General features: G+C 48.9%; 1 protein-coding gene across 2 annotated transcripts in view; it reads left to right on the top strand.

Annotated features, from left to right (window-relative positions):
- Positions 1 to 14869, top strand: part of dnajc6 (DnaJ (Hsp40) homolog, subfamily C, member 6) — a 197243-nt gene that overhangs the window by 6578 nt on the left and 175796 nt on the right. The window lies entirely within an intron of this gene.

Genomic DNA, 14869 nt, shown 5'->3' with positions numbered 1-14869 from the left:
AGCAGGTAAGGGCAATGGTACAGTGATCACTATGCTGGAAATAGAACTGAAGGAGACTGCCTGAGTAGGACTGGAACAAAGAAAGCAGGACTCTTATTTCATTTCAATGCTGAGTCAGAAATTATTCACAATAAAATTGGGCACAATCCAAATATTACAACACCAATCTGACATATATGGATGTTACAGACTTACTCTTGTGTGTGAAGTTACTTTGCTTGTCCTGTAATTGTGTTTTGTGTAAGGTCATAAGTATGTTGTGTGGTACTGAGAATAACATGCTAACTTGAGACATCATCAAGACTCCTCCCAGACCTCCTGGGCTGCCTGCTGGTTTGCAGTTAATTGGCAGGAAAGAAGTTTTGGGATGATTACAACAAACAGAAAATATTGGACGATCTCAGCAGGTCTGACAGCATCTGTGGAGAGAGAAGGGAGCTAATGTTTTGAATCTGGATGTCTCTTTGTCTGAAATAGTGAGCTTCGACAAAGAGTCATCTAGACTCAAAACTTTAGATCCCTTTTCTCTCCACAGATGCTGTCAGACCTGCTGAGGTTGTCCAGTATTTTCTGTTTTGTTTCAGATTCCAGCATCCACAGTAACTTGCTTTTATTTTAGGATGGTTAGTTTGAGGGTGGCGGGGGTGGGGTGGCGGTGTACAGGCAGCGAGCATGCAACTTTTGTTTTTGCGCTACTGAAGGAACACTCCTATTTTTCCTGACTCTGCAAAGAAATGTTTTCGGTTATCTCTGCTGCCTGCTGATATATTTCAGCCTGGCAGGTTTGTAATTTTCAAGACTGAGATTGAAGATTTTTGCTGGGTGAAGATATCGAGGAATATGAATCAAAGCTGAGGAAAAGGTACAGATTGATCACGATCTAACTGAATAATATGAACAGGCTTAAGGGGTTAAATGGCTTACTCCTGTTCCTATTTTCCAGGGTGTTACCAGCATTTTGTGCTTCACTCCTGTGTGTGTGAACCAAGGCAGTGAGCATTGACAAACTAGGGATAAATATTGATTATTATGCTGGGGAGAGCCTGGAGTCATGGGATTTTTTTTTTGTTTAATGTCTATCTGACGGCAAATAAGACCTTTGATTGAACGCCTCATTATGATGGGATATTACAAGAGTGCAGCTCCTCCTCAGTACAGCATTGAAGGGCCAGTCAAGATAATATACACAAGACCAAGAACTTGAACTCAGGGGCAAGACTGCCACCTCTGACCAAAGGGTGACACTAGTGTAGGAGTGAGCTTTTGCTATCCGTTATCAGTGTTCTTACACTGTAATACGCTGATGAACACCCCAAGATCAGCATTCAAGTTAATTGCAAAACCATTTACCTTTCAAGGTTTAAAATAATATATTAACCTCTTTGGGTATTGAAAAAGAACTATAGTGCAAAAACTGATTGCTATCATTTGAAATATGTACTGAAATAATATGTACTGAAATATAATATGTTGGAGAAAAAGCTAGTTTGTTTTTTAACCTGGCCTTGAAGATTATGTACTGCATCAGAGAATTCATTTCTCAGTAAAGCCACCCAAGAAACTGGGATAAACTAATCTTCTCTGATTTTCAAATCATTGTTTTGATTCTGATATGTAATTTTTGTAATGCAATAAAATGCCTCTCCATGAAAAGTAGATTCTACACAAAGGGCTGCTGCTAGGCTGCCATGAAATGGCGATTTGAAAGCATAAGATGCAGAATGAAAGACACTGTGCACAAGCACCTTTCTTCACTAAAGTCACCACCCACACCGTCAGATGTTATTGAACAGAAGGTGTGAAATCAGAGATGATGAAATGTATTAAAAAAACAAACTACAAAAATCAAAATCCAGTGGGGGGCTAGCCCTCCCAAACCTACAATTCTACCACTGGACGGCGACAGCCGAGCAAATAAGGGGATGGATCAAGGAGCCAGAAACCGAGTGGGTGCGTGTGGAAGAGGCTTCCTGCAAGGGGACCTCCCTCCGGGCCCTTGCCACGGCGGCACTCCCATCCCCACCCAAAAAACACTCCAGCCGCCCAGTGGTGATAGCCACCCTCCAGTCCTGGAATCAACTACGGCAGCAATTTGGCCTGACCAAAATGTTGGACAAACCTCCCACCTGCAACAACCATAGGTTCACACCAGCGCTGACTGACACCACCTTTAAAAAGTTAGGACAGGATGGAAGGACACTGACAGTGAAGGACCGCAACACTGGACGAACTGACGGAGAAATTCCCAGAGGTGGAGGACAGATGTGAACGGTGCCAAGGAGGCCCGGCCAACCATGCCCACATGTTCTGGTCTTGTCCCAGACTTGCGGGGTACTGGACAGCCTTCTTTGAGGCAATGTCTAAAGTGGCTGTCTTCGGGATATCAGACCAGCCAGATCTATTCCTGGGGAGGAGGGCGGACGCCCTTGCCTTTGGCTCCCTGATCACCCGCCTTAGAATCCTGTTCGGCAGGCGGTCAGCAGCACCACCCAAAGCTGCAGACTGGCTGTCCGACCTCTCAGAAACTCTCCAAATGGAGAAAATCAAATTCGCCATTCGAGGGTCAGACGATGGCTTCCACAGAACGTGGGAGCCATTCATCCAATTGTTCCGGGACCTGTTTGTGGCCAAAGAACAAGCTGAAGGATAGCCAGGTCGCCAAGAATCGGGGGAAAGTAGCCAAGGTGTTAGAGGGAAAGTAGCCAAGGCGTGAAAGTGAGGGATAGACCGGGGTGGAGGGGGGGGAGGTGTGAAACAGCTAAATCTTGAAGAAAAGAAAGGCGAACTACAGGGGGGGGAGGGGGGGGGAAGAGGGAGGAGACAGGGAACAATAAAGGGGAACCCGAGAGTGTGTGTGGGGGGGGGTGGGGGGGTGGGGGGGAGGCAAGGGAATGATAGCCGGAAGGAGAGCACGGGAAACAACAACAAACTTGGCAAATACAGTAACCGAGAGCAAGGAAAATACGGGCGAAAGACGGGACGAACGGCCGAAGCGGAAGTGAATGCGAGACGACAACGGCAGTGAAAACCAGGAGAAGCAAGTAACAACACCAACACCAGATCCATTCTCGTATTGCCCTCTCTGTATTGGACATAACTAATGTAATTCGTTCGAGACCAGTAACTTTTTATTTAAAGAAGAAAACTTCTGAAATTTTGTTATTTACTGAAAGAATGAAACAACAAGATTCTAAAGTTTAAACCAAAAGCATGTTTACCATACGGGAATCAAACAAAGCAAAGACTAAATTGTTAACCACCTATATTCTAAAACTCTGAATCCATGTTAGTGAAACATGAATTAAAAAGTAAATGATAAATTACACGTTAAATGGCACATACAACAAAGCCAAATCTAATGAATTGGTTCAGCAGTCCACTAAGTATATCTGTCATCAATCTCGGTCACAAAGTCCTTTAAAACTGTCTTCCATATACATAATTTCAGCTCCTCCTCTTCCAGGAATTTAACCTGGTCTCCAGCTGACAGTGCAACTCTGCTTGCAATGGTTTGGATGGCACAGATCCACCAATGTTATACTTAAGTAACAGAAACGGCTGCAGAAATGGTAGGGTTGCTAATTCTCAGTTTCTTCATCTGGCCTCTGTCTTCTTCAGTCTGCCTGTACTGTGTCGTGTTAGGTACACTGGTATAATACTGGCTGCAACAGGATGCAGCTTGGATCAAAAAGATACACCAGACCTTGAAGTTAGTTCAATCAGGTTTACTGAACTAATAGCACAGTTCTCTATGAGTTCGACTCTCTGCTAACTGAAGTGTGGTTACTCTGTCTGACTGAACCAGACTAGCTCTTAGCCATGAGGTGGAGGTGTGAGATTGTAACAACACCCTTGACTGACTCTCTCGATGTTCATCAGTGGAACGATGCGGAGTGCGAGTGCCTCGTGTCTTTTGTAGTCCGATCCCACCCGTGAGTGTCCTGCCAGCTTATTGGTCATGTCCTGTTCTCTGTGTTCATTAGCTGCTTGTCTGTGCCTGCCTGTATATCATTATGTGTGTGTCTGCATATCATGACATACTGCACTACTGGAATCATCATCTATTGAGTTCTGATGGCTTTCAACCCATTCCAGACTCCTCAGAAGTTTGGTTTCTAATCTGTTTCAGTCTTGGGTTTCTTAGAAATGCAAAGCTCTTTGTTTCCACTCTGTTTCCCTATTTGATCAGAACCTGTCTAAAAAAGTTTTGTAATCATAGATTCTTATAAACAATGAACAAAAAGTTACAAATGTACACTCTGCATTCCAGAATCACTTCCATTTGAAACTGGGGCTACCAATGCTGTGGTATTCATCTCATTTACAACTTGAAGATGATTCCAGAGTTCAAGATTAAGTGCCTATCTATTGTCACCCAGAGATCCCTATCACTTTTTCCTTTAGTTGTTTCTTTAAGATTTATAGTGGATCTTAGGTAGGCTCAATTGTGACTTTTTTTCTGATTATTGACCTGTGCAACAAAAAAAGCAGATGGCTAAAGTAAATACCACAAACGGCTATGTGACTCTTTAATTCCAAGGCACTTCCTGTTAAGGAATGGGTTAAGAAACATTCCAATTAGATGTCTCATTGATCCAATAATTGGCACTGATATGTATAGAAGCTACAGCTGCCCTTTGGGGCATGTAATGGTGGTTAGCACAATTGCTTCACAGCTCCAGGGTCCCAAGTTCGATTCCCGGCTTGGGTCACTGTCTGTGCGGAGTCTGCACATTCTCCCCGTGTGTGTGGGTTTCCTCCGGGTGCTCCGGTTTCCTCCCACAGTCCAAAGATGTGCAGGTTAGGTGGATTGGCCATGCTAAATTGCCCTTAGTGTTCAAAATTGCCCCTAGTGTTGGGTTATGGGGATAGGGTGTGGGCTTGGGTAGGGTGCTCTTTCAAAGAGCTGGTGCAGACTCGATGGGCAGAATGGCCTCCTGCACTGTAAATTCTATGATTCTATGATTGAGTTTGGTGCTGAGTGTGTTCTAAGAAAAATAAAGGTCGATGGTAAAAGGAGCAGATCTCTTGACTCTTTACTCAACAGAAACTAGAGGCTAACACTGCCAACAGTTGCTGACAGGCTGCGGTTAGAAAACAAGGCCTCCAGCTTTGTGCAACCAAATCTTATCCAAAGGTGTGATTTTTCTTTTTTCAAATGAGGAAAAAGCGATCACTCGTCTACACGCAATCCTCGTTTTATATTGAAATTTATCTCAATTCATTCCTGACTGAATTTCCTAAGTTCCAGTCAGATTCTCACCCACATTGCGCACTTCATCGATGAAGGAAAAAGACATATTGGCAGTCAAATTTGGCCAGTTCAGGCAGCTTCTTAAAAGACAGTCTATTGTTTGAGCCACTGTTAAAAGGTTTCATTTGGGCAACACGGTGGTGCAGTGCGTTAGCCCTGCTGCCTCACAGGGCCGAGGTCCCAGGTTCGATCCCGGCTCTGGGTCACTGTCCGTGTGGAGTTTGCACATTCTGTCCGTGTTTGCATGGGTTTCACCCCCACAACCCAAAGATGTGCAGGGTAGGTGGATTGGCCACGCTAAATTGCCGCTTAATTGGAAAAAAATGAATTGGGTACTCAAAATCTAATTTAAAAAAAAAAAAGAGGTTTCATTTGCAAATACATTTTGTAGCATTTTGCTCCAGGTATTAATTGATTTTACTTGTGATCAGTCATATTTTCATATTTATGTTTCTCCCAATTGTTGTTCTTGGTTTATATTTCACTGCACAAAGTGAAGGGGACAGGATTTCCTTTGTGACTTTCCATAATGGTCTTGACCATGATGCTGAAAAAGGAGAATGAGGACTTAAGATCATTTTTTTCATGTGTGAAGCGAGATGATTGGAAAGGGGCAAAAATGTAGGTGCAATTATACCTCGGGTGTTTTGTTCACATCATCATTATCCTCTGATTTGTATTATGGATTCCTCTAAATGTACTAATCATATAATAGGAGCCATGATTTACATGTTAGCTGTTGGCTTTGTGATAACCTACAGTTCGGGGTAAATCTTTCTGTAGGTATGAAAGTTACCTAGTATAAAGTTTTAGTGCTACGTTCTTCCAAGATTCCATGGCATTCAGCAGCTCCATCAAGTAATCCTCAGGGGCCATAAATCTCAAGGCGGTGGTATTCTTGAAAGAGGCAACATCTGATTGTGGCCTCAACTCCACCTACCCCCTAGCCGGTAGACCGTAAGAAGTATGCCATTCAGTGGTGGTAATCCTGTTGGATATCAGCGGGAGGTGTTTAGATTTCCATTTGTTGTTGATGGTCAATACCTGGTAATTATGACACAAATGTTACTTGACAATTAGCAGCCCATGCCTGAATATTATCCAGGTCTTGTTGCATGTGGCCATGGACTGCTTTAATATTTGAGGATTTGCAAATGGACAGGACACTATGCAGTCCTCAGCAAACATATCTACTTCTTACCTTGTGATGGAGGAGCATTGATGAAGCAGCTGAAGGTTGGAGTCTTGGACACTGCAATTATGTCCTCGAGGTGAGGTGATTGTCCTCCAAAAAACACTACCATTTTCCTTTGTGGTAGCCATCACCCCAGCTATTGGAGATTTTAGAGTAACCTAAAATGCCTTCTACATGAGCAGAAAATGTTTGCATTGGAGGAGCTGGTTAAAGGACTGGGGAGCATGCAGGCAGGGAAGGCCCCGGGGCCGGATGGGTTCCCGGTGGAGTTTTATAGGCAGTATGTAGACCTGTTAGCCCTGTTGCTGGTAAGGACCTTCAATGAGGCAAGGGAGGGGGGGGCCCTGCCCCCGACAATGTCGGAGGCAACGATCTCTTTGATCTTGAAACGGGATAAGGACCCACTGAAATGTGGGTCGTATAGACCAATCTCGCTCCTTAATGTAGATGCTAAGTTGCTGGCAAAAATGTTGGCCATGAGGATTGAGGACTGTGTCCCGGGGGTGATTCACGAGGACCAGATGGGATTCGTAAAGGGTAGGCAGTTAAATACTAATGTGCGAAGGCTCCTAAATGTGATAATGATGCCACCGGTGGAGGGAGAAGCGGAGATAGTGACAGCCATGGACGCGGAGAAGGCCTTTGATTGGGTAGAGTGGGAGTATCTCTGGGAAGTGTTGAGGAGGTTTGGGTTCGGGGGAGGGTTTATTAGTTGGGTTAAGCTCCTGTATAAAGCCCCGGTGGCGAGTGTGGTCACGAACCGACGGATGTCGGAGTATTTCTGGCTGCACCGTGGGACGAGGCAGGGGGTGCCCCCTGTCCCCTCTGCTGTTTGCATTAGCAATTGAACCTTTGGCCATGGCGTTAAGGGAGTCGGGGAAATGGAAGGGGTGGTTCGAGGGGGAGAGGAACATCGAGTGTCGCTGTACGCAGACGACCTGTTGCTGTATGAGACGGATCCAGTGGAGGGGATGGTTGAGGTAATGCAGATCCCACGGGAGTTTGGAGACTTTTCGGGCTATAAGCTCAATATGGGAAAGAATGAGCTCTTTGTGATCCATCCGGGGGTCCAGGGAAGAGGGATAGACGACCTACCGTTGAGGAGGGCGGAAAGGAACTTTCGATACTTAGGGATTTAGGTAGCTAGGAGCTGGGGGGCACTGCACAAACTTAATTTGATGCGGTTGGTGGAACAGATGGAGGAGGATTTTAAAAGGTGGGACATGTTGCCACTCTCGCTGGTGGGTAGGGTACAGTCGTTTAAAATGGTGGTCCTCCCGCGATTTCTTTTTGTATTCCAATGCCTCCCAATTGTGATTACTAAGGCCTTCTTTAAGAGGGTAAGCAGGAGCATTACGGGATTTGTGTGGGCGAGCAAGACCCCATGGGTAAGGAGGGGGTTCTTGGAGCGTAGCAGAGATAGAGGAGGGTTGGCGTTGCCGAATTTGGGTGGTTATTATTGGGCAGCCAACGTGGCAATGATCCGTAAGTGGGTGATGGAGGGAGAGGGGGCAACGTGGAAGAGGTTGGAGATGGCGTCCTGCAAAGGAACGAGCCTAGGGGCACTGGTGACGGCACCGCTGCCGCTCTCGCCGACAAGGTATACCACGAGCCCGGTGGTGGCGGCAACGCTAAAGATCTGGGGGCAGTGGAGATGGCTCAGGTGTGCGACGGGAGCTTCGGTGTGGTCCCCGATCAGAGACCACCATCGGTTTGTCCCAGGAAGGATGGACAGGGGATTTCGGAGCTGCCATCGGGTAGGGATTAGAAGAATGGGGGACCTGTTCATTGACGGGACGTTTGCGAGTTTAGGGGCGCTGGAGGAGAAGTTTTGGCTACCCCCGGGAAATGCTTTCAGGTACATGCAAGTGAGGGCGTTTGTGAGGCGGCAGGTGAGGAAAGTTCCGCTACTCCCGGCACACGGGATTCAGGATAGGGTGATTTTGGGCGTATGGGTCGGAGAGGGCAAGGTGTCGGCGATATACCAGGAGATGAAAGAAGAGGGGGGGGCTTTGGTAGAGGAGCTGAAGGGTAAATGGGAGGAGGAGTTGGGGGAGGAGATTGAAGAGGGGCTATGGGCTGATGCCCTAAGTAGGGTTAATTCCTCTTCCTCATGTGCCAGGCTTAGCCTGATACAATTTAAGGTGGTTCATAGAGCGCATATGACGGGGCGAGGCGGAGTAGGTTCTTTGGGGTGGAGGACAGATGCGGGAGGTGCTCAGGGAGCCCGGCGAACCATGTCCATATGTTTTGGTCATGCCCGGCACTGGAGGGGAGTTGCGGGAACAGTATCTAAGGTGATGAAAGTCCGGGTCAAGCCAAACTGGGGGCTATCACTATTTGGAGTAGTGGACGAGCCGGGAGTGCAGGAGGCGAAAGAGGCCGGCATTCTGGCCTTTGCGTCCCTAGTAGCCCGGCGAAGGATCTTGCTAATGTGGAAGGAGGCGAAGCCCCCCAGCGTGGAGGCCTGGATAAATGATATGGCAGGGTTTATCAAGTTGGAAAGGATAAAGTTTGCCTTGAGAGGGTCTGCGCAGGGGTTCTACAGGCGGTGGCAACCGTTCCTAGACCATCTCGCGGAGCGTTAGATGAAGGTCGGACAGCAGCAACAGCAACCCAGGGTGGGGAGGGGGGGTGGGGGACATCGTTCGAGGCGGGGGGGGGGAGGGGATAGGGGGGGTTCCGCTGGTGGGCATTTGAGCAAGAAAACACATGAATGATCCGGAAACTGACACGTACGGGAAGATTCCAATGTACAAAGTTCTGTATCTTATTGACTTGCCATGTTCATGTCTTGCCACGCAAGTTCTTTTTCTTTTCTTTGTTACGGGGGGTGGGGGGGTTGTTTGTAAGGTGGAAAATATTGTTGAAAAATTCTTAATAAAAACATATTTTAAAAAAAAGAAAATGTTTGCATTCAGATGGTCCTGAAGTCTAATTTCAGTGTTGTAAACAGAACTTGGAAAGTGTAATCTTTGATCTTTGTAGCATTAATCTGCTGTTAGAAAAATTTACAACATGCAGAATTTGACTTCTCACTGAAGTAGCGATAACCTGACATTCAGCAGCATCTTTAGGAAAGGAGATTATGCCCGACCAGGCTGATCATGTGGAACGTAGGAGGGCTAAATGGGCCGGTTAAGAGGGCACGCGTGTTCGCGCACTTGAGAGGATTGAAGGCGGACGTGGCAATGTTACAGGAGATGCATCTTGGGGTAATCGATCAGACTAGACTAAGGAAGGGATGGGCCGGGCAGGTATTTCATTCGGGGCTGGACTGTAAGACTAGAGGGGGTCGCGATCCTGATTAATAAGCGAGTGTCATTCGAGGCGGGAAGAATAGTTGCGGATGTGGGAGGTCAGTACATTATGGTTAGTGGGAAGCTGGAAGGGCTGCCGGTGGTGCTAGTGAATGTCTACGCGCCAAACTGGGATGATGGGGAGTTTATAAGAAGGATGTTGGGGAAGATCCCGGACCTAGAACATAGAACATTACAGCGCAGTACAGGCCCTTCGGCCCTCGTTGTTGCGCCGACCTGTGAAACCACTCTAAAGCCCATCTACACTATTCCCTTATCGTCCATATGTCTATCCAATGACCATTTGAATGCCCTTAGTGTTGGCGAGTCCACTACTGTTGCAGGCAGGGCATTCCATGCCCTTACTACTCTCTGAGTAAAGAACCTACCTCTGACATCTGTCCTATATCTACTCACATAAGCTGGTCAGGTGGGGGTGGGGGGCTTCAACACAGTCATTGACGCAAGGCTAGACCGGTCGAGCTCAAGGAGAGTGGGGAGTGGAGTTTGGGCGGCCGAGAGTGAAGGAGTTCTCTTTCTACTCACACGTACATAGACTCCAGGATCAACTTTTTCATCTTGAACAGGGCCTTACTGATGGGGGTAGTGGACACAGAGTACTCAGCGATCACGGTCTCGGATCATGCCCCACACTGGGTGTACTTACAGGTGAACATGGAGGGTGGCCAGCGCCCGCATTGGAGATTGGATGTTGGACTGTTAGCGGATGAGGAGGTGTGCAGGCAGGTGAGGAAATTCATCCAGAAATGCATCCAGAACTATCTGGATGTTAATGACACGGGGGAAGTCTCGGCAGCAACGGTCTGGGAGGCGCTGAGGGTGGTGGTCAGAGGGGAGCTGATTTTGATATGGGCACACAGGGAGAAGGCAGATAGAGCAGAGACGGATCGACTGATAGGGGAAATACTTCAGGTCAACAGGAGATATGCGGAGACCCCAGAGGCAGGGCTTTTAAGGGAATGACGGAGGCTGCAGGCGGAGTTAGGCTTGCTAACAAAAGGGAAGGCGGTGGAGCAGCTGAGGTAGGCGATGGGGGTGATATATGAGTATGCAGAGAAGGCCAGCAGAATGCTTGTGCAGCAGCTCCGAAAGAGGGAGGCAGCCAGGGAGATTGGAAAAGTGAAGGACAGAGACGGGAACTTGGTCAGAGATTCAGCAGGGGTTAACAGGGTATTCAAGGAGTTTTATGGTAAGCTATATGAGTTGGAAACCCCAGCTGACCCGGAAGGAATGAGGCAATTTCTGGGAGGGCTGGAGTTCCTGAAGGTGGATGAAGGGTTGGTAGAAGGGCTGGGGGCCCCGATAGGGATTGAAGAAATAGCAGAAGGGCTGAAGACCATGCAGTCAGTTAAGGCCCCGGGACTGGACGGATACCCAGTGGAGTTTTATAAAACGTTCTCTGGGATGCTGGGGTCGCTGCTGATGAGGACATTTGATGAGGCAAGGGAGAGAGGAGGGCTGCCCCTGATGATGTCACAAGCCATGATCTCACTAATTTTGAAGCGGGACAAGGAACTGGAGCTATGCGGGTCCTACAGGCCGATCTCCTTACTAAATGTTGACGCCAAACTGTTGGCCAAAATCTTGTCCTCAAAGATAGAAGACTGCGTTCCGGATGTGATTGGGGAGGACCAGACGGGATTTGTTAAGGGCAGGCAGAATGCGGCCAACGTTAGAAGACTGTTGAATGTGATTATGATGCCCCAGAGGGTAGGGACGTAGAGGTAGTGGTCGCAATGGACGCAGAGAAGGCCTTTGACCGGGTGGAATGGACCCATCTGTGGGAGGTGCTGGGGCGGTTTGGGTTTGGACGGGGCTTTATCGACTGGGTTAGGCTGCTGTATCAGGCGCCTGTGGTGAGTGTACGGATGGACAGGTTGACATCGGGCTATTTTAGGCTGCACCGGGGGACGAGGCAGGGATGCTCCCTCTCCCCACTGCTGTTCGCGCTGGCCATAGAGCCACTGGCGCTGAGAGCCTCAAGGGGCTGGGAGGGGCTGGTTCCGGGGGGGGCGGGGGGGGGGGGGGGGGAACACAGTCTCGCTATACGGAGATGACCTGCTTCTATATATTTCTGACCCACTAGAGGGGAAGGGAGAGATTGAGGATTCTGGGGGATTTTGGCTGGTTTTCGGGTTATAAATTGAACATGGGGAAAAGTGAGATGTTCGTGACCAGGCAAGAGGGCAGGAGAGGCGGCTGGGGGAGTTGCTGTTTAGAGTGGTAGAGGGAAGCTTTCGGTATTTAGGTATCCAGGCGGCACAGGAATGGGAACGGCTACATAAGCTAAATTTGACCCGACTGATGGACCAAGTGAAGGAAGACTTCCGAAGGTGGGACATGCTCCCGCTATCACTGGCTGGGACGGTACAGGTGGTGAAAATGACGGTCCTCCCGAGATTCCTGTTTGTTTTTCAGTGCCTCCCCATCTTTATTCCATGGGCCTTTTTTAAACTGGTAAACAAGGTGATCTCTGGCTTTGTATGGGCGGGCAAGACCCCGCAAGTAAAAAAAGGTGATGCTGGGGGGAGGGCGGGTTGGTGCTGCCAAACTTTAGCAATTACTATTTGGCGGCAAATATAGCCATCATTAGGAAGTGGGTAGTGGGGTGGGGATCTGTATGGGAGCGAGTAGAGGAGGCATCATGTAAGAGCACGAGTTTGGGGGCATTGGTAACGGCACCTCTGCCATTCCCGCCAGCACTGTACTCCACCAGCCCCGAGGTGGTGGCGGCACTGAGAGTCTGGGGGCAATGGAGGAGACATGTGGGAGCATCGGTTTGGACTCCAATCTGCAATAATCATCGGTTTGCCCCGGGGAGGCTGGATGGAGGGTTTCGGAGATGGTATAAAGCAGGGGTCGAGAGGATGGGAGATCTGTTCATCGAGGGGAGTTTTCCCAGCCTGAGAGAGTTGGAGGAGAAATTTGAATTGACAGGAGGGAATGAGTTTAAGTACCTGCAGGCGCGGGACTTCCTACGCAAGCAGGTCTCAACCTTCCAGCTCCTACCACCAAGGGGGATACAGGACAGGGTAGTTTCCAGAGTATGGATGGGAGAGGGGAAGGTTTCAGACATGTATAAATAACTCATGGGGTCAGAGGAACGCAGATCGAGGAGCTGAAACATAAATGGGAAGAGGAATTGGGAGGAGAGATAGAGGATGGTCTCTGGGCGGATGCGTTGAGTAGAGTCAACGTGTCACGACATGCGCCAGGCTCAGCCTGATACAATTCAACGTCGTTCACCGAGCACACATGACAGTGGCCCAGATGAGCAGGTTCTTTGGGGTAGAAGATAGGTGCGCAAGGTGTGCGGGAGGACCAGTGAACCATGTTCATATGTTCTGGGCGTGCCCGAAGCTGAGGGGATTCTGGCAGGGGTTTGCGGATGTCATGTCCAAGGTGTTAAAAACAAGGGTGGCACCGAGTCCAGAGGTGGCGATTTCCGGAGTGTCGGAAGATCCGGGAATCCAGGAGCCGATGGATACTATTAGCTTGGAGGGACTCAAAGCCCCCAAAGCCAGAGACCTGGCTCACTGACATGACTAGCTCTCTCCGTCTGGAGAAAATCAAGTTTGCCCTGGGAGGTTCAATGTCGGGGTTCGTCGACTTCTTTAGAGAAAATTAACTGTCAGCAGAGAGGTGGGGGGGGGGGGGTTAGTTTAGATTAGTGTGTAAGAAACCTGTGAGGGAGGAAGATGGTGTCTGCACTGTTTATATTTGTATGTACACTGTTTCTTCTGTTATTGTTACAAAATCACAAATACCTCAATAAAATGATTTTTTTAAAAAGGAAAGGAGATTATGGAGGCATGGTCACAGTCTTTATCCAAATGTATTTGCAAACTTTATCTTTTATTTTCGGATGCGTTTATTTAAAATAAATTTTGAGTGCCCAATTCATGTTTTCCAATTAAGGGCAATTTAGCGTGGCCAAGCCACTTAGCCTGCACATCTTTAGGTTGTGGGGGTGAAACCCACGCAAACACCGGGAAATCTCCACACGGACAGTGACCCAGAGCTGGGATCGAACCTGGGACCTCAGCGCCGTGAGGCCACAAGGCTAACCCACTGCACCACCGTGCTGCCCCAATTTTCGGATGTTTAAATGTGTTGTCAAATCATGTTGTGCCGTGACAAAAAACACGCAGCCAATCTGGTGGCGTTCTCTCGAGGCATAAGGCCAGTGGGGAAAGAGTTTGGCTTTATTTTTGAGAACGCATTTATGATTTTTTTTTTTTTTTTTTGTTCCAAATAACAAACCATTCTCAGCTCTTGTATTAATGTGTATTTTCTAGAGGGAGGCAACTATTTTCTGAACAAAAACAGAGCGAGCACAGCAGTGGAATCAAAATTTGAAAGTGAAAGAAATATTAACATTTCTGGTAAAACTCTCCAGAATCCCTGGGTGGGATTCTCCACTCCCACGCCGAAGTGCCCACGCCGAAGTGCCCACGCCGTCGAGAACGCCGTCGAGGTTCACGACGGCGCGAAATGGCCCCGATCCCGACCGATTCAGGCCCCGACAATGGGCTAGGATCGGGGGCGTATCATCTACACGTGCCAGGTCTTGTCGTCGCGTAAAGGCGACGCCGCATAGATGACGCGGCCAGTGCCGCAAAACTGGCGTCACCTGCGCATGCGTGGTTGCCGTCCTCTCTGAGTCCGCCCCGCAAGAAGATGGCGGACGGATCTTGCGGGGCCGCGGAAGGAAGGAGGTCCTCCTTCAGAGAGGACGGCCTGACGATCAGTGGGCACCGATCGCGGGCCATCCCACATTTGAGGTACCCCCCGGTGCAGGATCCCCCCCCGCAGGCCACCCCCCCCCCCCCCCAGCGTTCCCGCGCTGTTCCCGACGGCAGCGACCAGGTGTGGACGGCGGCGGGGGGAACCCGCCATTTTGGCCGGGCCTGAGAATAGTGGGGGTGCCGGAGAATCGCCATTTTGGGTGTCTCCGGCGATTCTCTGGCCTGCGGCCCGCGGAACTCGACGGGGCCGTTCCCGCCGCTTGGGAGAATCGCTGGAGGGCATCGGACCGGCATCCCGGGAAATTTTGGCGGCCCAGGCGATTCTCCCAACCGGCGCGGGAGTGGAGAATCT

Source organism: Scyliorhinus torazame, chromosome 7, assembly GCF_047496885.1.
Source record: "Scyliorhinus torazame isolate Kashiwa2021f chromosome 7, sScyTor2.1, whole genome shotgun sequence".
NCBI lineage: Eukaryota > Metazoa > Chordata > Chondrichthyes > Carcharhiniformes > Scyliorhinidae > Scyliorhinus > Scyliorhinus torazame.
The sequence above is the reverse complement of the archived record's forward strand: the minus strand, read 5'-3'. Positions and strand labels throughout refer to the sequence as shown.